At 40.7% G+C, this 20,247-nt stretch overlaps 1 protein-coding gene across 2 annotated transcripts in view; it reads right to left on the bottom strand.

The window, feature by feature from the left end:
• The window catches only part of FAR1 (fatty acyl-CoA reductase 1), a 35,364-nt gene extending 26,142 nt beyond the window's left edge, over positions 1–9,222 (bottom strand). Inside the window, exon 1 of one of the 2 annotated variants that reach the window (XM_027881812.1) lies at positions 9,164–9,222. The gene's annotated coding sequence lies outside the window, so the exon portion shown is untranslated. Of the gene's footprint in view, positions 1–9,087; positions 9,112–9,163 lie in introns of those variants that run through there. The other variant, XM_027881813.1, reaches the window with a different exon arrangement.
• Positions 9,223–20,247: the final 11,025 nt, after the last annotated feature.

Raw genomic sequence — 20,247 nt, 5'->3', positions numbered from 1 at the left:
CAGTATCAAATACCATCCATTCACCTACCTCTCCTCCAAAGAAGGCTTAATCCTACTTCTGACATAATGCTGTATCCTCAGTCTGCAGACCTGCTCACACTGTCAGACAGTCTTTGGCTACTTACCCACAGGAACCTTGCTACAGCACCCAGCGCACGGGCTATGATCCAACATCTGTCTCTAAAAGCTAAAGGAATGAAAAGTAATGCTGCCAGTGGAAGTATGTGTTGTTACAGTCCAGCTTTTCAGGTAACTGAAAAACTTGACAATATTTAGGGTCATGTGATGCAAAGAAATCTGGAAGCAAGAACAGATCAGAAAGTTTCCTGGCTCAGTTATTTCTGACCATACTCCTTTGAGTATGAAGCTGGTATCAGATCAACAATAATTATATTATTCCCCTGAAACTCTTACAAAACACCAGACCTACAAAACTTGGAGATCCAGAGCTATGATGAAGCATAATGATGAAATGGGTTCAGTTAAAAAACCACAAGCATACATAAATACTCACATTCACACTTGAGAGGCAGTATCACTTGTATGTTTGCAGGCTAATATTCTACCGTTTTGTTTTAAGGATTGAGAAATGCTTCCTTTGAGAAAGTCTCAATCCCCTTTCCCTTCACCCTGTTCTCTGACTCCAGTAGACTTTATTCATACCAATTTTCCACAGTGAGTTTGTCTCTTATTTCCATTCCTCTAGAAGATTCCAGCTAGAAAACAGAATTAGTGACCTTTTCCAGAAGTACACATTGCTGCCAATGTTACAGCAATAAACACTGGGATGGTGAGGGAACTGCTTAGAAGCATCAAACTGGAATTAAGGTTAAATACCACATATGGAATCTAGGTGTGAACAATCAAAGTCTGAAACCAGCAGCCTATGTATTGCTCTGTTAGAAAGAAAGGTTATCTCAACCACAGGGAAAGAAGAGAATGTTCCCATTCTCCACCTACCTTTCCCTGCCTTCTCCAAGAATGCATCTCCACGTGCCAGTTAGCATAGCATTGCTGGCAACTCCTCATTTCAAACCCTACAGACAGAGTATATTACCTGCAATACCTTTTAAAGTTCTTTATGGCAGTAAATTACAGAAGAATTATACCATAATTCTGTTATTAAATAAAACAGTTAAGAAACACATGTGTTTCCTATTGGAAATTTAGTTTGGCTTCTAACATATTAACAAGCTGGAGTAGATCCAGAAAAAAATAACTATCTTGCAAGACAATATAGCAATCCCAAATTTAACATTTTAGGTTGTTAAGTGTCAGCAATCACTGTATCTATTTTTGAGTACAACTTGTTTTATGTTTACAATAGCTGAATTATACTATTAAACAGCAATACATATTGTCACCAGTTATCTAATCACTTGTTAACAGTTACCTCTTCCAACACAGACAGACAACTTCTACCAAACACAAAATTGTCTAATGCACACTTTGGAATATCTAAACCCCTGTATCACACATACGTCTTTGAGCTAAGAGAAAATAAGAGTCAAGAAAAAAAGAAATCTGACAGTTGAAAGTATTAATAAGAGATCTGTAAGGGATTCTTGCTCTAGAACAGAAATTATCAAAATTACCAGATTATTCGCAGGTATAAACAGCCTTTGGTAGAGGAAACTTACGTTAAGCTGCAACAGAGCACCTGCTGTCAGGATTCTTCTGAATGCACAGGTTCAGGGTTAAAGCCTTGGTGACACTTTGAAGATATGCTTATGTGAAGGGTGCTGTCCTTTGATAAATCAAGAGCTCATAAGCATTTCAGTAAAAAAAAAAAAAAAACAACACCAAACCAACACTCCAGGATCCTAGCCAACATTCCCCATCTTGTAAAAAATTCTCATGTCCAGGGCTGAGCAAGTGCTATTATAGAGCAAACAACAGCAGCTCTGTTTGCCTCCAGAGCTACTGCAGCAATATTTAACTCACAGCTTCAGAGGGCTCTGACTCTCCAAACAAGGACAATTCTGTTTTTAATGGGATAACGATCAACTCTCAGATTTGTCCAAACACAGATCAAGATGCTTAAAGATGTGCTTTTCAAGTGCCAGGAAGGCCTCCTGAAGTTCTACTGAATGTTTAAATGCTAAATCCAGCAACTAGAGAGTGTGCATGTGTGTCCTTGTTAGAGATTAAATGGTCTGCCTTCTGCTTTATCACTGACAAACATTAGGTCAACAACATGCTCCCTCCAAATTCAATCCTATTGAGATTATCACTCACAGGAAATAGAAAATGTGCATTTCCCAACCTCTCAAATGTCAGCAACAAGTCACAAGGTTCTGCAAAAATACAGCCCAACAAACCAATTTCCCCCTTCCCTCTGACAGCTTGAACCCAGTACTAGCAGCAGGACAGCAGAAAAAGGTCTAAAAGTAAAGTGGTAAAAGCATTTTTCTTACATATATTCAGAAGATGAAATCCATCCAGACATCAACTTTGAGTGCAGCAAGTATTTTTAAACACCACATACACACACCACTGCATCCACATCAGACAAAAATCATTACAGAAGTCCCTCATATAAGCTCCAATTGCCACATGGCAAGGACACGACAGTAAACAAAAAAAAAAATCTCTAGGAACTGGAGAGATTCAGTCAACAAGGAAGTAATATTTAACTCATCTAAACAAGGTTACTGCCAGAAAGACAAGTCTGGGTCATGTCATATCATATCATATCATCATGTCTCATTTTATTTGGTTTCTTGTTTCCACAAAAGTAAATCAATGAATGCTATCATCAGAATGTCCACATTTTCTACCACCACAAGGGCCAATGACCTGCCCTATCTCACCAATACCTACCCAGCATATCACCAAAGACCACAGTCTGTTTGTCATTGTGGTCCAAGGTTATATCCATTGGGAAACCTTATCTGTGAAAGATACTGCTCTAAAAGATGAGTAGGGACTGGTATGATGAAACTGAGTATTTCCTGTTGTAAACTGCTTTTGGTGCAAGTTAACCTTAAAGCATACCTATTTCAAACTTCACAATCATGTGGAAGACTTGGAATTCTTCCCATAGCTAGCAGAAAGACAAGCCTTATCCGTGATTTAGACTTCACCAACATTCTTATCTACACTCTGCAAGGTCACTTTCTTTACTAGCTGCAAGCCACAGTGCCCTGCAGGACAAACCTGCCAAGAAAATTTAACACACCTCCAGGAGCTGGAAAACACGTTGCCAGGTTTGGAAGCTAATTAGAACAACTAAGTTTTGAAGAACTATCAAAATGGGCCCACTAATTTAACATCAGCAGGCCAGTCTTTGGCTTATACCTGGTAGCACGAGGGACCTTAAGTGTTTCACTGTACACTGTCCAGAAAATAGCATGGGTGGATTCAGGGTAGTATTGAGTTTTCTACAAACAAGTGAAACACAACAAAACTAAATCAATCTGAAAGACTATACGTATGTTATCACAACTGCAGTAAAAATCCCACCAGAAAACCCAAGGCTGTATGTAGAATATGGCAAACTTGTGGCTGACACTCCATATATGAAGAGAGTTTGTGAAAAATAACAAGGCATTTCAAAGCAGCTGAACATCTTCAAGACTGAAGACCATAAAGAGACTTGCCTACTAAGGATGAAGAGATGTATCCACTGTAAATCATTTGTCTAATGAAACACAATACCAGTTAGAGTAATCAAGCTAGTTAGGTCAAAATTTACATAACTGAGTGTATAGACCTATGTTCAAAAATAAAGCAGACTTGCTTTTCAAAAGCAATTCTCCTGACTATTCTTAAGCACAGAAATATGTTAGATAGTGAAAGTTTGTCCTAGACTGTAAGTTCCTCAAGTTACTTTCCTCCTGGATATATTACTACCTCTGGCAGCATATGCATTCAAGGTAGGGAGCATTATTAAACTGACTTAGGTAAGACTTAGCTAATACTGCATACGATCTATTTAAGAGCACTACAGCATATTAATATCAAAATCCAGACTGATAACAGACATAGAAGAAGTTCTGCAACTCTCTTTTAGATGACAATTACAACAACCAAGTACAGTATTCACTCAATTCCTTTGGGAAGATGGTGAATTTGGACCAACCAACCCATGGCCACCCAATAATTTATTAGCAGAATTCAGCCCAATTTACCACTATTTCACTGAAGATACCTTGTGAAACAGGATACTTCAAAGTCAGGGCCGTGCCCAAAATTATGGAGTCTTTAACCTCTTAATCCTTTAGTCTTATGGAGATGAATCTGATCTCAGTGTGGGCCACTGTTGAGTTGATCTCAGCAGAGATATTTCTCTGTAATGCAGATATTTCTTAAACGTGTTCACATATCTTCTTTCAGCCAAAAGTCTGATTTTACTAAAAATTTCCATTCTCTTATTCTTCTGTTCAGAGGGCTTCTGTACCAGATGACTAAGAAATTACTTCTTAGTAAGTAATCTGTTCACAAAGTACACACTGCAGAAATCTCTTGTTTCACTGTAACTATATTTCTTTTACAGTAAGTCCCTCCTCTAAAAATGAATTAAAACAAAGTAAAACTTATAATGCAATTTTTATAATTACATTATAAGTTGATGTTTTTCTAAATTGTTTACTGTTTGAGCTTAGTCATCAAGCGCATGTTGAAGGAAAAAAAATAAATCTCTCTTTTGGTATAATTAACCTAATTTCTCCAAATTGCACAGAAGGCACAGATCAGTTTGGAAATTAAGCTATTACAGAAAAGCACACACCACATAAGAACATTTACTATACTCCACCTCCAGTTCATGTGAAAACATGTTTAACGCATATGTAGAGAGACTTAAAGTTCTAGAGAACCAAGATGCATGCAGATTCAAGATTTCCTAAACAGAAGCTTAGTTCCAGACCACTTTATCTAAATTAATTAAAAATCTGCACTAGAAATCTCACTTGCACTTTTGGTTATGAAAGGATTACAAGATAAAGCCTCACTGTTCATCAGGGTGGTTGCATAAATCATTACTCTGAAAGGAGAACAGAGCCTGTCTGAAGGACCTACCTACAACATAACGAAAGAGCAACACTCGCAGCTGACCCCATCACTCAATTCTTACTCACTGCATTAGGAAAACAGGCCAAAGGCATCAGTTTAGTCTTCATACGAGTATGCTGATATCCAGCCCTGGTTATCACTACGAAAAGCCTTAGCAGCAGCAGGATTATTGCTCCAGTTGCTTCTGTGATACTGACATTTTGCTGGGAGGGGAAAGCCGCAAATCAAGTGGATGGAAGGGGGCGGGGGAACAAACACCACTCCCATGGCTCACCAGTTTGTCAAGTTTCAGTGTTTAGAGAGAAATCCTGGTAGTTAAAACCCAGATTCACCTTCCTCATATTGATCACACAGGACAAAGATAACCAATCAAAACTGGCACCTGCAATTACATTCTGCTCAAAGTTACTATTAAGAAAGCAATTACAATCAGTGCTTCACCAAGAACAAAAAGCCCAACTCTTATTTCTCTTGTTTTAAATTACATATTACCGAGTTAGAAGGCTTGAATCACATTTTACAATAGACATTACACAATGGATTTGAAGACCTAGTAATCAACACTGAATTTCAGACTCCTTCCATACCTTCCCACACCATTTACAAAAAAAAAAAAAAAAAAAAACCAAAAAACAAAAATCCACAAATCCAACATGAAGACTTGCAGGTAGTTTAAGGAAGATCTATGGGACAGACACACACACATAAAATGACACCCCCCCCCCCAAATGCATTATTTGACAGACACATGTGAATGTTTAGCATTAATTCACTATTCCCTAACTGTACTTCTGTAAGAAAATCCTCAAATGCCCTTGATCATGTTTCACCAAATCCCAGCTTCCAGGAAAGGACACCCATAGTAAGGACACTCACAGCTGGTGAGCTGATGCTTGGACAGCTGTAAAAAGAGTTCAGATTTTAGAACTCTTCATTAAAATTACAGCCAAGTCCTCCATAACTGTAACCAAGAACTCAATTCCTTAATGTTTAGGTGAGCCATTTCAAAATTCTTCATGCAAAATCACAGTCCAGCAACATAACATCTTAACATGGTGCAATGCAATGACTTTCCAAAGCACGTCAATAAAGATATTTTCTCTTCCACAATGTTCCTGAAGAAATTCACAAAAACTCTTTGCAAACCTAAAAATAACTCATTTATCTGACAACTGCTCTACCAAGTTGTATTTGAAGCCTAATCACCTTTTTAAGAAAAAAACCCACACTAGTTTACCTTTCTGTTTTTTTCCAATACATGTAGAACAAATCTCTACCAAAAGAGAGAAGCCCATTTTCACAATTTTCCTATGTCTAAAAATAGCTTAAACACATAGTTACATAGAAAGTTTTACCAGCACATTGCCTACCTGTCCTCTAAACAGGACAAAAGCGACCCCGGATCAAACAGGATGCAGGAAGCCTCCCTCCTCCTCAGGAGAACAGAGCTATTTACTTCACTGCTGCAGATACTGTTCATGTAGATGCTGAGGGCTCCTATCTTAACTCCTGTTTATGCTAATGGATGTCTTCTTTTGGACCTATCAATTATGCCTATTGCACAAGAAGCTCTACAAATTTACAAACATCCAGCTGAACAATGACAAGGAAAGGCTGGCGTGATGCAGTGAACACACAGCCACCAACACCAAGTGGCAGCTTAGCAACATCTACCGAGCACAGACTTTCTAACCACACCCAAAGGGAGAGAGTGGTGCATCAGTGGAGGCACCACTGCTTGAGAAGTTCAGAGAAAGCTTAAGAGATGCAAGGAAAAGCAGTTCCATTAACAGGGTCTCACTATAAACCCTTGGTTGGAGACATTCAGAAGAAAAAAAAAAAGGCAAATAGGAACACTTAGTCTATTCAGAGAGACAGTATTTGTTAGGACAGTTTACAGCTTCTAAAGTGCTGAGGCTAAACAAAGCAGAGCTGGAAGACTGTATTATTGCAAGGCTTAGATTTGGTAACTGGGAGAAACACTACGGATGTCCATGATGGTACTGACCATGCCCAGATGCTAAATGTTTCCATAACACAAGTCCTCCACCTACACACAAAGTACCAAACTAACTAAGCACAATTTCTCGTGATATTGGCTCCTTTTCAGAATTTTTTTTTGCTACCCAGAAGCTCTGTTTCCTGCAGACAAGTAACAGGAAAATAATACCAAACACAGACCCTCCTCAAACACTGAATATTTTTTGACAAAAAAGCCAAACACATGCACACACACAAGCCATACACACAGTTTCTGGCTGGAGAAGCCAATCAAGCCTGCAGTCACTGCAATGATACAGCCATGTTTTCAACAACATCCAGCAACTCCTCAGGCACCCTCTTGGACTTTCCAAATGGCTGTATACAACCATTTCAATTTGTTATACATCCCCTTCAAACTCTGCAAGCACAGCACTTGTGAGGAACTGGGAGTTCCTCCAAGACCCAGAACTCAGAAACAGGAAGAAGACAAAGGACCCTTCGCTTTGTAGTGGTCAGAAGGAGATTCAGCTTGCCCTCTCAGGAGCTAAGAGGTCCTGTGGATGGACTGATTCTCCATTTGAAGGAAAAATGTTAGTAGAGGTATTTCAAGACATCTATTACTTCAAAGATGACTCTCCATGGCATTCTGTCAGGAATTGAACTATAAACTGACACTCAATGACACTCTGCTCACATCTAGCTAGTAGACATCCTCTACATTTCAAAGTCTGAGGAACACTAAATATCAAAGGAGAAAACCTTTGCTACTACAAAAGTTAGTTTTGTTTCAATTACAAATTTTACTGACAATATCAGTTCCTAAGGATGATTAAGATGGGGACAGAATGAGTTACTTTTTAACCATGAAAAGGAAAAAACATTCATGTCCAAAACCTACAGCCCCACTTAACTTAAAGCAACTGTCCCACTTGCTGTTAAAACTGTGCCTTAATTGTGCTTAATTACATTTAAAGTCTAGCATAAGGGAAATAAATAAAGACTAAGTACTTGCAGTAACAAGTTACAGATCTAGATTTGTGTATTACTTTACAGTTCTGCAAACAGCTAGGAGGGAAAAAAAAAAAAAACAACACAAAAAACACCCCAACAAACCACAAGAACATAACCTGCAAAGTCAACCTTTATTATCCAGCTATAGGAGAATTTTGGTGTGGAAATGGCAAAATTTTAAGCCATCCATCTTTGAGTGGAGGGTGAAAAAGAAAAGCTGAAGAGTAAAGAATCCCAATATAAAATGTCCAAATTGCTCAAATGAGATATCTCAGTTAAGAAGCACAGACACACAAATTGGGGAAGTTGGAGGTCAAGAAATTCTAGCCTGCCACATTACAGATGGATGTCACAGATAGTTAAACTCCTACATGCTCCACTTCTTGTTTAATTATTACGGAAAGAGCTATTAAAATATAAAGAAAATTTCAGTTGCCCGAGCCACGAAGTAGGTTAAATGAAATTAAAGGGTTCTATTTTCATGGGATTCGAGCTGGTTTCAATTACAAGCCCGCTACCAACGAACGTTATCTGCGATTAACCACACTTTAAACTTCACTCGGGAAAATTCTTTTCGCGAACCCATGGGGGCTCCGAGCCCGGGGGCGCTGGGCGGGCAAAGGGCTCTCCCGGCTCTAGATGTGCCGGGCCGGGACTGCGGGCACGGCCCTGTTCCGTTCTCTCTTCCGTTCTCTCTTGAAGAAAGCTTCTCTCTTGAAGAAAGCTTCTCTTAAAGCGAGAAAAACGCTCGCTCTTCCAAGCGGGAGAGGAGCGCGTGGCCTTCCCCTGCGAGCCCGTTCTCTGCAGGGGCGCCAAAGGCCGGGGGTGCCGGGGCCGCCCCGCGGGCAAGGCCGGGGCGCCGCGCGCGCCGCAGGCCCGCCCGGCGTGGGGGAGCACGGCGACACCCCCGGCCTGGGTCCTGCGCGGGTGCACGGGGGGGCTTTCGGCCTCGCCCGTGCTGGCTGAGCATCGATCCCAGGGCGCGGATCCCCGGAACCACGGAGCTTCCCCACCGCCCGCCTCCCTCTCCCCTTCTCCCCCTCTCCCCCTCCCTCCTCCATCCTCCATCCATCGCACCCTACCGGAAACGCGCGGCCGTTGCCCCCAGGGGGCAGCTGGGTCTCCGCCGCGGCTCCCCGCGGTCGGGCGGTACCTGCTGCGGGCGGTGGCCGTGCCTCCGCGCCCCGGCCCTGCCCGGCTGTGCCCGCGCGGCGGCCCCGACGCTCCCGCTGGGCCGCTGCGCGCGCGCTCCCCCCTGCGCCCATTGGCCGCCCGCCCCGCCGCTCGCGGCTCGGCGGCGCCGCCGATTGGCGGAGTCCCCGACAAGCCCCGCCCCCTCGCTCGCCGCGGTGAGGCCGCCCCTCCCCCCGCCGTGAGGGGGAAAAGGGGCTACTGCCCGTTCGCTCAGCGTCCGAAACCCGGAGGGCAAAACCCGCCCGGCTTCAAACCAGCCTGAACCCAGCCGGCACCGTGCGAAACAACCACGGTGTTAGTGAAGAGCCCCGAGGTGCCGGTTTGTACCGAGTCGCCGCAGCACTTTGATGAGCCCGGGAGACAAAATCCGGAGGAAGGGCCCGGAGCGGCGCTACTTGTGCGCTGCCACAGAGTCACAGAGCCATCAGGGCTGGGAAAGGGCCTTTAAGATCATCACCCACCGCTGCCACCCCTAAACCGCCAAACCGACTGTCAATGTCACCAGATTGTTATTGACGAAAATAATTGCCCTCCACTTGCCTCACCGTTTGTTGCCAAAGAGCTCTGCAAAGCAGCGTGAGCCGCAATGCAAGTGGTGCCGTGCCCCGCCACCATATGCCTTTGGTTTCACAACTACATATTGCACAGAGGGGCATGCATCACTTTCACAAGAAAAAAAAAAAAAAGCATTCAGAAGTTAGCAAACACCCTATATAAGCTTGTGCAACCCGTGTTAATTCAGATTACTGTACATATAAGGTGTTATATGAGAATTATTGGAAGCACAGTCTTTGCTTGTGTAAGTGCATGTTGGTTTTTCCAAATGGCTTGTGCCTGATCCAGACCGTGAGAATGGGAGTTTGGGCTCCACAGCAACTCAATAATTATTTTATACTTACTTTCAGATGTGTATTCTCATGATTTATCTACTCCATACTAGTTAAACCTGCCACCTAAGTACTTCTTGACAGAGGACTTAGAATCACATAAGGGTAAACTCTTTATCATAACTGTTTAGAGGACAGTTTTTCACAGACTATTCCTTGGAAAACACCTGCTCACTGAAGCAGAGACATTATCTGCTCATCACTCATATAGGAAAAACAACTCAGTCAGTGCAAAGACTTGAGTCTTAATCTCCCACATTTCTGCTGAAAGGTTTTCCTACTTCGTTGTACACTATTACACACCAAGCTTCCCTTTTTTGTTCTGCCGAAATCCTGATGTGGTAGGCAGCCCTACCGACCATAGGGATGAGGCATTTCCATTTCAGATTCCTCCAGATGGAAGAGTCCATGCAGCAGAGAGATGCAGATGCAGAATTGCAGTCACTGCACATGAACTCTTAAGAAAATTTCTTTTAAAAAGATCTCTAGTTGGTATATGCAAATTAAAGTTTCTCAGATCATTACAGCAGTTAAACTTAGATGCATTTTTCAGAAGTGACTTGGTAAAATGTGTCTGTGACACCAAATGGACATCACAGGGAAGATACTTCAATATACTTACTTCACTGTGGGCACAGCAGTGTAGTTTGTCCAGTCTCATTTTTGAAAATAGCTAAAAATTGGTGGGACTTTAAACTTGACTGTAATCTGATCATTGTTGTAAGTTCATTAATGATGTTATAATGCACTAACAGTGGATTAACTGATGCATTCAGTATAAATGGCTGTTTTATAATAACAATTAAGCAATTTTGGTCTCAGAATTTTAAACTCAATTTCGTGGCAGAACAGGAAAAAAAATGTAAGTTATCAAGCACAAATTGTGTAGGCTGAAAATATATAATCCATGTGGTCTTTATCTGAGTGGTAAAGTACAGCATAAAAGTCCCAAACTTTCTTAATTATTGTGTGTTCTATTCCCTCCATACTTCTGATGGAAAGACCACCAAGCCATAATCATACATCAAATATGTGCATTACCACAAACTGAATTAATGGCAACAAAGCAAAGTATAACAAAATTATTTCAGATACCATCAGAACACTGGTTTATGTTGATCACCAGTGCAATTTACAGCACTGTTCAGTGAGCTCAAAACACCAACACACTGCAATATGCTTTTATCCAGACACTGTCTGGGTCAGTCTCATAGTGCACTAGGACAAAATGTCTTGATAAAGCAAGGTACCACAGAGGTACAGCAGGAGTTCATAGTGCTGTAAAACTCCCTCAGGATCTCAAAAGCCTTGGAAATTGTGGGAATATTTTGAGAGATAATGATCTGATTTTTTTCCAGCCTCTAAAGTCACAATTAATTAATTTCTCCTAAATTGTTAACATCAGAAAAGCATCATAGGGACATAGTGTCATGATACATTTGCATTTTAATGTAGTAACATATGGTTACTTCTCAAAGAACCTACCAAACTGGTTATTCAAGGTAGCATTGTGAATTTTTCATCACAGGAAAGGGAAGATATCAACACAAATGTGGCCTAGAGAGAAAAATCCAGTTCGTATCTTTAAACCAATGAATGTTTCTTAGCAATATTAGAAAGCTATTTCATTCACAGGAACCTTCCAGAGGTTTCTGGATTGCTTTGTTACATCTCTCCAATTTTAAGCAAGGCAAACAGTTGTCACAACTTTCTGCCTTTTATTGACCAACTCGTAGAAATGTTTGATTTTGCATCCACTGCTTCGACTAGGTTCCCTAGTCTCTCTGCTTTGGAGACTGAAACAGGTGACACTGGCAAAAGTGTGAGAAGACAAGTGCCAGGCCAAAACCATAAGGGTTCACTAGAAATTACAGCCATGTTGCAGGAGCCTTGTGTTCGTACAGAAACTTTGTTTCTCTGTGCATAATTTCATCACTGTATACCTATATATGTACTGTACACCTATATATACACTGTATACCTATATATATACTGCATACTTAAGAAACAGAACTGTTTTTATGCAAATGATACTTGTGTTTCCTTGTTTCAGTCAGCCATGGACCCACTAGGGAGAGTGCAGTTTTCTGCATAAACCGAGGCATGCATTTGCTGCGGTCTTGTAAAGGCTTTATGGATGCTCACTTCAATTTCTTGCTAAATGCAACCCATTTAATTAAAGGTTAGTCAAGGGAAATGTCACTTTCTGTGATGCCAGAAGAAAGGTCACAAGCAGTTTCTGTTCACCAAACTTAGACTCTCATAACATTTCATTTGAGCTCGTGCTGCTGGGGGTTAACAACCATATCAAAAGAAAGTGTTTATAAGGGATGTATTTGTGGTGTAATGAGCACTGACAGCTCTTGCTCCCAAGCTACAGTGCATTCCACAGTAACATAGGCTGGAATTTGCAGACTTACTGCTGTAAGGGACGTGGTGTGACGGATACAGTCCTACAGAAGCTCAGAACCAGCCTTTGTATGAGCAGTAACCAATACAGTTAGAGCTTATTTGTTTTCTAATTTGAAGTACTACGGTTCAAAGAAAAAGGTCGGATCAAAACTAGTTAAACCAGCTTAGGAAAAGTCCAGGAACTTATTTTTAGCTGTGTATTAAAGCTAGTTAGTATATTTAAAGATATCTTTGGATTCAAAACAGAATAAACACCCCATGAGAGGAAACTTGTGATTTTGCTCTCCAAAGGGCCGATACAGTTTTTTTGTCAAGTGACTCTTTTGTCTTTACTAATGAATTAACTGATTGAATTATTTAGTGATCTGAGTGGATCTTCAATTTAATCCTGAATATATTTAATGCATATCAGCATATGCATGGGATGAGTAACAAATATATTGTTTGCAGTTGAATGCAATCTGCTACCTTTTATATGTTTTCCATTCTAATGTGCCAATTCTTTGGTTTTTTGGGAGCTAGTGTTATGATTACAATGTATATTCAGTAAGATCACTAAATCATAGATTGGAATGGAGATTGTCCATTTCACCCTCTAGGCCCAAAGCAGAGCCACCTAGCCACCTGAAGGTTCATCAGGGCTATATCCAGCCAGGCTTTGAGCATCCAAGGACAGAAACTCCACTCCGGGCAACCTCTGCCAGTGTTTGACCTCCCTCACAATAATAAAAAAAGCTTTTTTCTTTTTTTTTTTTTTAAATGGAAATGTTGTATCTTTCTTTGTATCCTCTTGTTCTATTGCTGGACACTACTGAGAAAAGTCTGGCTCTGTTTTCCCATGCCCAGGTATTACACACACTGGTGAGATCCCCCCGACCCTTCTCTCCTCCAAGCCGGACAGCCCCAGCACTATCAGCCTACCCTTGCACAGCAGATGCTGCAGAACTTGATCATTTCCATGGCCCTTCATTAGACTCATTCCAGTGTGTCCCAGTTTCTCTTATACTGGGAGCCCAGAAAGGTCTCACCAGTGCTGAGTAGAGGGGAAGAATCCACTCCCTCAACCTGCTGGCAGTGCTCTTCCTGATGCAGGAGGCTGTTGGCCTTCTTTCCATGAGGGCACATTGCTGGCTCACAGTCAGTGTGCTGACCACCCAGATCCCCAGGGCCTTTCCACCTGCCTAGTCCCCAGTCTGTCCCGGTTCACTGAGTTTTTCCTCCCCGGTGGAGGGCTTTGCATTTCTCTTTGTTGAAATTCATAAGGTTCCTGTTAACTGATTTTTATCTTTTCCTGCATGACTACACACAAACATTATTTCTCCTCTTGTGTTCTTGCAATGTCACTTAAAAGCAGCAAAAATACCTGTTGTGAGGTCTACACATGAAATTTCATTTTGTTCTCCTTATTTTGAAAAAACTAATTAAAACACCTCTTAACTATGCTGGCTACCGTGCCAAGTCCTGTCAGCTTAATATTAGTGATACTTATGTTTGATATTTTCTCTCTTCTTTTTTATTGAAGTTTTCTGGTGTAATTGCCTTTTGGCATATCAATACATTTAATTATTATTTAGTACCTTGAATATATTGATAAACCTGTGGGTTTTGCTAGGAGTGGCCAAGTGAGGAGTGCTGTAGGGTGAAGTGATCCTTTAGAGAAAGGACGGAAGTCTAGTTACAGCTTGATCATGTGAGGCTTAGGTCACCACATCATGTGGCAGTCTGGGTCATATGATAAAAATAAAACAGCTTTGTAAGGGGCAAATTTTTGTACAGGATAGACTTGTTGAAAGAAAGCATACATAAAAGATATGAAAGTTTTTGCTCAATTAGAAACAGCAGATTGTCTGGAAAAGGTCATGAGACAGGTAGCCTTGTTAGGGACAGATGATTAAAGGGAGCCCAATAGGCTCATGGCACCCAGCTGTCCCAGACACTGGGTCACAGAAGCCCCTTTGTAAAATGACTGTGTTCAATTTTAACATAGCTGTACTTTGCTTCTTCTAACCTTCCTTTAACTGTCCTTTAATTTTCAGTTGAAATGCATTTTTCAATACACACCTTTGTTTCTCCGCCAGCACTTGCCTTTGCAGCCAACAAACCATTCCTGCAGTGATACATTTGTAGAGTGCAATCTTATTCCATTTCAGCTTTCATTTTACCAGGCTAGAAGAACCATGATCTGTTTAAAGAATCTCCTCTGTAGAGAGTCTCTTCTTAACCATTCCAGGACCCCCTCTATGCTTGTTTTTCAGATTTAATTCAATGTATACAATATTCCAGATGAAGTTTCACTGAGATCTTACACAGCAAAAATATTTTCATACCTCTAGTGAAAACAGATCTCTTGATGGCAGCTTAGGCTTATAGTTGTTTTTCTCATAACTAGCTCATGTCAGCAGTTCATAAGAAGTGTGATTTTGATGAGTATATTTTGGTTTCCTCCTCTGTCATGTCAAGCTATTGAGGTTCTAGCACAAAGAGGTGTTATTTGTTCCCGAGCACAAAACTACACATTTGTATATAAATGAAATTTCTTCTCATTTCTGTTAGTCTAGGCTATAGGCTCTTTTAGTATTAATTCTAATTGGTAGTCATTAATTATTTGTGTGGATGGCATTTCTGCACTTTTTCTGTGAATTTTCATTACCATGTATCCACATATCAGCATTACTTGTAGCTATTTCCATTCATATCAGCTCATTTCATGCTTCATTTGCCTCTTTATTTTATTTATTAGTTTTCCATATCAAAATGTTGAAATATTCCTACTTCTTTTGCTTAGTAACTACATAATATACCCCAAGTTTTGGTACCTTTGGATTCATGGTCAGTTCTCCCTTCTATTTCTGTTTTAGTTATGCTTTTCTTGCATAACTTTGTAATTTGTTCTCAAGGACTGATGACACACAATCACATCTGGCTCACATAATAAACAAGGGCAATAGTTTCTTTATCTGTGCAACTATATAAGCTACACAAGTTTGTTATTGCTCACAATGATTACTTCATGATTTTTGCTGTTGTTCTATTAAGCAGTTTAATAATATCCTTTTATATAAGCAGAACAACCTGCCTCAGTGGTGTTTCTCCAAAGCATTTATCTTGAGTCTAGCATTTCTGATTTTGTAGGTTCAAATGTATTTAATATATTTATTAATTATTATATATATATAATTATATATTTTTAAATATATATTTATATTAAATAATATATTTAATGTATTTCTCATGTTTACTCTCTTCAAAAAAATAAGCCATTTCATGTTTTCATCTGTGAAACAATCTCTTCCTCAGACATATAATCATTCCCTGTTTCAAAAGTTTGCAGTTTGTTGGTGTTTATTGTTCCTTTGATTGGTAATGTGGCATCATATTCATTGCAACTTGGCATGACAGGGGCAGATCAGAAGCCTGAAGCAATTAGTATTCAGGGCCCTCTTTATCAAAGGAAGATGCAAAAGTGAGAACAGGGCACTGTTCTGTTGCCTGGGGTCTCCATCCCCACAGTGACCAGGCTCTCAAGAATGGTTTGCAGTACTGCAAGCACTGGGACAGAGTTATTTCTGCCTTTATCTGATGAGAGGGATGGGTGAAATCAAGCTCTGAAGATGATGATTCCTGTCATAGAGATAAGTTACCTCCACATCATTGCTGGCAGGGTGATTGATCTGTGAGACTGTGTTTGCTGAGAAGATCCTGTAGATGTCTGTAGCAGGGCATTCCAGAATATTAGGACACATCTGCAAAAGAGGAGACAGAGAGTAGAGAATTGAGATCTCTTATTTTTTGTAGCCTGCACTGAGTGGGTGAAGAAACCTTTCTGCTTGTTCAGTTGATCCCAGGGATAGTTACTGGGTGAGGCCTTTGAGTGCAGACAAGGTATGTTGTGACTAGTGGCCACTAATTTGCTCATGCAGTACTGCTGCCTGTGTAATCTGTCTGCTGGAATGGCTCGGAGAGCCATGGTTTTGTGATCAGGTATGTTGTGTGTTACTGCTCCACAGCTCTGAACTAATTGCTGTTGCTAATTGCATCACACTTTCAACCCTAGAGATATGTTCAAAAAGTATTACACTCATTTTGGTTTCAGTTAGGGGTGCTGGTACAAGGAGCTGCTGGTGCTGGTTTTGGTGGGGAGAAAGTTAAAGGCAGAGTTTTCTGTGGGATTAGGAATTGGATTCCCATAGCAATGCTGGAAGGTACACGCTGTTCCAACGTTTTCCCATGTAACGACCATGGGATGGAGGGCACAGCAGCCCAGATAAGCTGCCAGACTGGTAGGGAGCTCCCACCTGAGGCTGCCTCCAAGCTCTCTGCGATTGCTGCATCTCTTGTATGACCCCAAAGGACAGTAGTTGATCTTTAAGAACTCTACCTTTGCTCATTTATGGACACAACAGTCCCTTCAAACCCAACAGTTGTGAGTTTAGGAACCCTCTGATGCTGCCATGGGGTAACCTGGCTACCCAAGAAACAAGTGGCTTTCTCTTGACACAGATTAACAAGGAGTGTCATTTTCTTAAGGCTCCTGGTTACACCTCTCTGAAATTTCTCTGAACTTGGAAAGGTAGCTGTCGACACAGCAAAAGCAAGTACATAAAGAGCCAAAAAAAGAAAGGCAATGAAAGAAGAGGAGGCGGGGAGAAGGCAACAGAAAGTAGGGCAGGGAAAGATTTCAAACACAAAGATGTGTAGATGGATGAAGAAGAGCTGAAGACTGGCCATCAGCAGCAAATGAAATTGTTAAATGATGTCTCTTTCACTTTCCAGACAGTGGAGATCGAGAAGGTGTTTAGAAAAGCCACCAGGCATGTAAATGGAAAATCATGTAAGCTTTATTTTGAATGTGAATCCTTGAATAGATGAGGAAAAATACATGTCTTCTCTCATAGCTACACTGTCAAGGTGTGATGTAGTTACCTACTGAACAAAGTTTTGCTATTCTTCAGCAAGGTTTTCAGGCTGCCATAACACAAAAAGCCCATAAGAACAGCGTCAGACTCATGGCATGTTACAGCTTCAACAGATGAATGGGAATGAGATCCCTGCTGAAGATACCAGGATGTAATACAAATTAAAGTATGGAAAAATACGAATCCTACCTTAGGAAACCACACCATGATAAAGCAAATTTTAATTGAAGTGATTCCTGTTGCTGCTGCGAAGTGGTTACTCTGCCAGCATCTCTGGCCAGAGCTTGGAACCTATCCCTAAATGACACTGCAGCAGACACAGCCGCACAAAGGAAGGATCAATCTGGTATGTGCTTATCTTCTGGCTTTTAGGCACAGTCCCAGGACCCATCTTGAGATTTTTACTTTATTTCCACCTTCCTAAGACTGACTCTAGAGTCTCTTGTGAATCACTGAGTGATATGACCTGGAACATGATTTGAAATTTAAAACTAGAAAAACAGTGGTAGCAGTAGGAGAAACACCACACTCAGAAACTGTGGAACTTCTTTTGATGAACTTACTCACTTTGGTAGACTCACAAGTCTGCATGAGCAAAACAAGATATTGAGGGCCTACTAACACTGAGTGTAAGATTAGTATTTGCAATTAACTCATCTGAGGCATATTCTTTTGTCTGAATTTCACTTAATGCTATTGGTTGTACTTACCAGGGCCAATATATTGTGAAGATACTACTGTGGTTCTAATATAATATTTGATTCTGATTTAAGGGCAACAACCTTAGTGCCATGTGCAGTTTCCTGATGACGTATTTATGACACTTGATAGCACTGGAAGACAGAAGTTGTCTTTGTCTCTTATGCTCTGCTTCCTTAAGCATCTGCTACTGGCCATGCTTAGGGTAACACTGAGAAAAGACTATATTGGCTCATTTGGCAGTCATTATCTTCACTAATATCCACTGAGCAGATTTACAGCAGTTGAGCAATATAATCTATTCATGGTACATGGTTGCAAGATGCCACTGATGCTGAGACCCCCCTGTTAAGATTAATTTCTCACTACGTGAACTATATGAATTCTAACTCTCCTTTGTTCAGATAGGTTACACTCAACTGAGCCACATACTAGAGAGCTGCTTAAATTCACCTTAACATTAGCCATATTAGACCAGAAGATAATATTTTTGGCCACACAATAGACTTAAACTCCACCAAATGCTCTGTTGTAACTCTCACTGCCATGAATTTCTTTTTTTAGTTGATAGTCTATTTTTTGATTGATAGTCTAAGATTTAATTATAGCTGTAATATTGCTACAATATTGCTGCAACCTCCAGCAGGACTTGACCCTTAAGGCAGAGTGGTCAGGTCTTTAGACTCCCAAGGATACAATGTTTTGGGCCAGAATTTAAGGACATATTGGACATTTGTCAAGTGTTTCTGGTCTCACCATTAAGTCCTAAGCAGACAGCAGGGTGCCCAGAAATCCCAAACACTGTAACAAACACACAGTACCTATGGCACTTCCCAGAAGATTCAAATGTAATGCTTTTCCTGTAGCAGTGGTTTGCAAATGCAGAACAAATCCAGCAAACTCCATGTGTGCTCAAGTTAGTTAGAAAAAATGTCTAGTTTGCCCAGGAAGATTAAGTAGAGAGGGTCTAATGCAGTCTGTCCAGGCAGAGACACAAGATCCCCCACTTAAGAATATCAATCTAAATGCAATAATCCTTACTCCAACAGAAGGACTCAGCAGTAATTCTGAGCAGTGATCTCATTTTGGAGAAGTCTAAATATCCAGTAAGCTGGTAATTAAGGCACCCACACTGGTGCTGACAGACCTGATTTCAGTCCCCAGTCTGGTCAATCTCCTACTTGTGCTGTTTCACTCTATACAATAAATCCTTCAGAACTGGGATGTAGATGAGAAACAGAATGTGGATTAGAAATTACACATCTCCTTCTAACTAACATCTTCTTAAGGGATAAAACCAATCCCACTCTCTTAAGGAGAGAAGCACCTTTCTGCTCTTGGGGGTGTAAATTACATTTATCTTTGTTTTTGGCAGGACCAACTAGTGGGATTAAACTTGAATGCGTTGCTTAGGGAGCCAGGGTTTCCAATCAGGAGCTGATTCAGGCAGATGCCTGAAAGTCAGTACCTTTGCAAATGCTATTCAGATGGGGCGGGTGAACTTTGGGGCTCAAAAGAAATAAAACTGGGCATTTCTTCTGAGAGACATTTTAATAGCTGCTCTTACTTGACAGTGGGTCAGAGACTCCAGTCTTTGGCCATACCCTGGATCAGACATTCAGGGTGCAGTTGGAATTAAAACTTTTTTTGTTTGTTTGTTTTTACTCCTACTTAGTTCAAGAAATTTCTTTTTGCCCAAACTATTATGACATAAAGTACTGTTTTGCACTGTGAGTTTCCCTGACATTACATCAGCTGCATTTAGCTTAACTATTTCCATCAGTTAAACATCTTTATACTCCATGGTATTCCATGGAAAAAAAACTGTAGCACTTGGCTCCATTAATTTTGCCTGAAGGGCAGCAATCTACTTGGTTGAGAAAATCTGAAATAAATCAAGACTCTGTATTATCCTAAAGAAATTAATCTTTTCTTTCATTTCATCCATATGCCATTCTTATTTCATCATTCCCTCATCTTCTTTTTATCTTACTAGGCTGTGTGCTACAATCTCTTGGAATCTCTTAGAATCACAGAAAAATTTTAGTTGGAAGGGACCTCATCTGGTCTGACCCCCACGGAAAGCAGAGGCAACTGCTAGGTTTGACCAATTTCAAAAAATCTATTTG

The sequence above is a fragment of the Empidonax traillii genome, unplaced genomic scaffold, assembly GCF_003031625.1.
Source record: "Empidonax traillii isolate 1590-97213 ecotype Southwest subspecies unplaced genomic scaffold, ASM303162v1 scaffold95:size1152806, whole genome shotgun sequence".
NCBI classification, from domain to species: Eukaryota; Metazoa; Chordata; class Aves; order Passeriformes; family Tyrannidae; genus Empidonax; species Empidonax traillii.
Note: the sequence above shows the minus strand (reverse complement) of the source record. Positions and strands in the feature narration are given on the sequence as shown.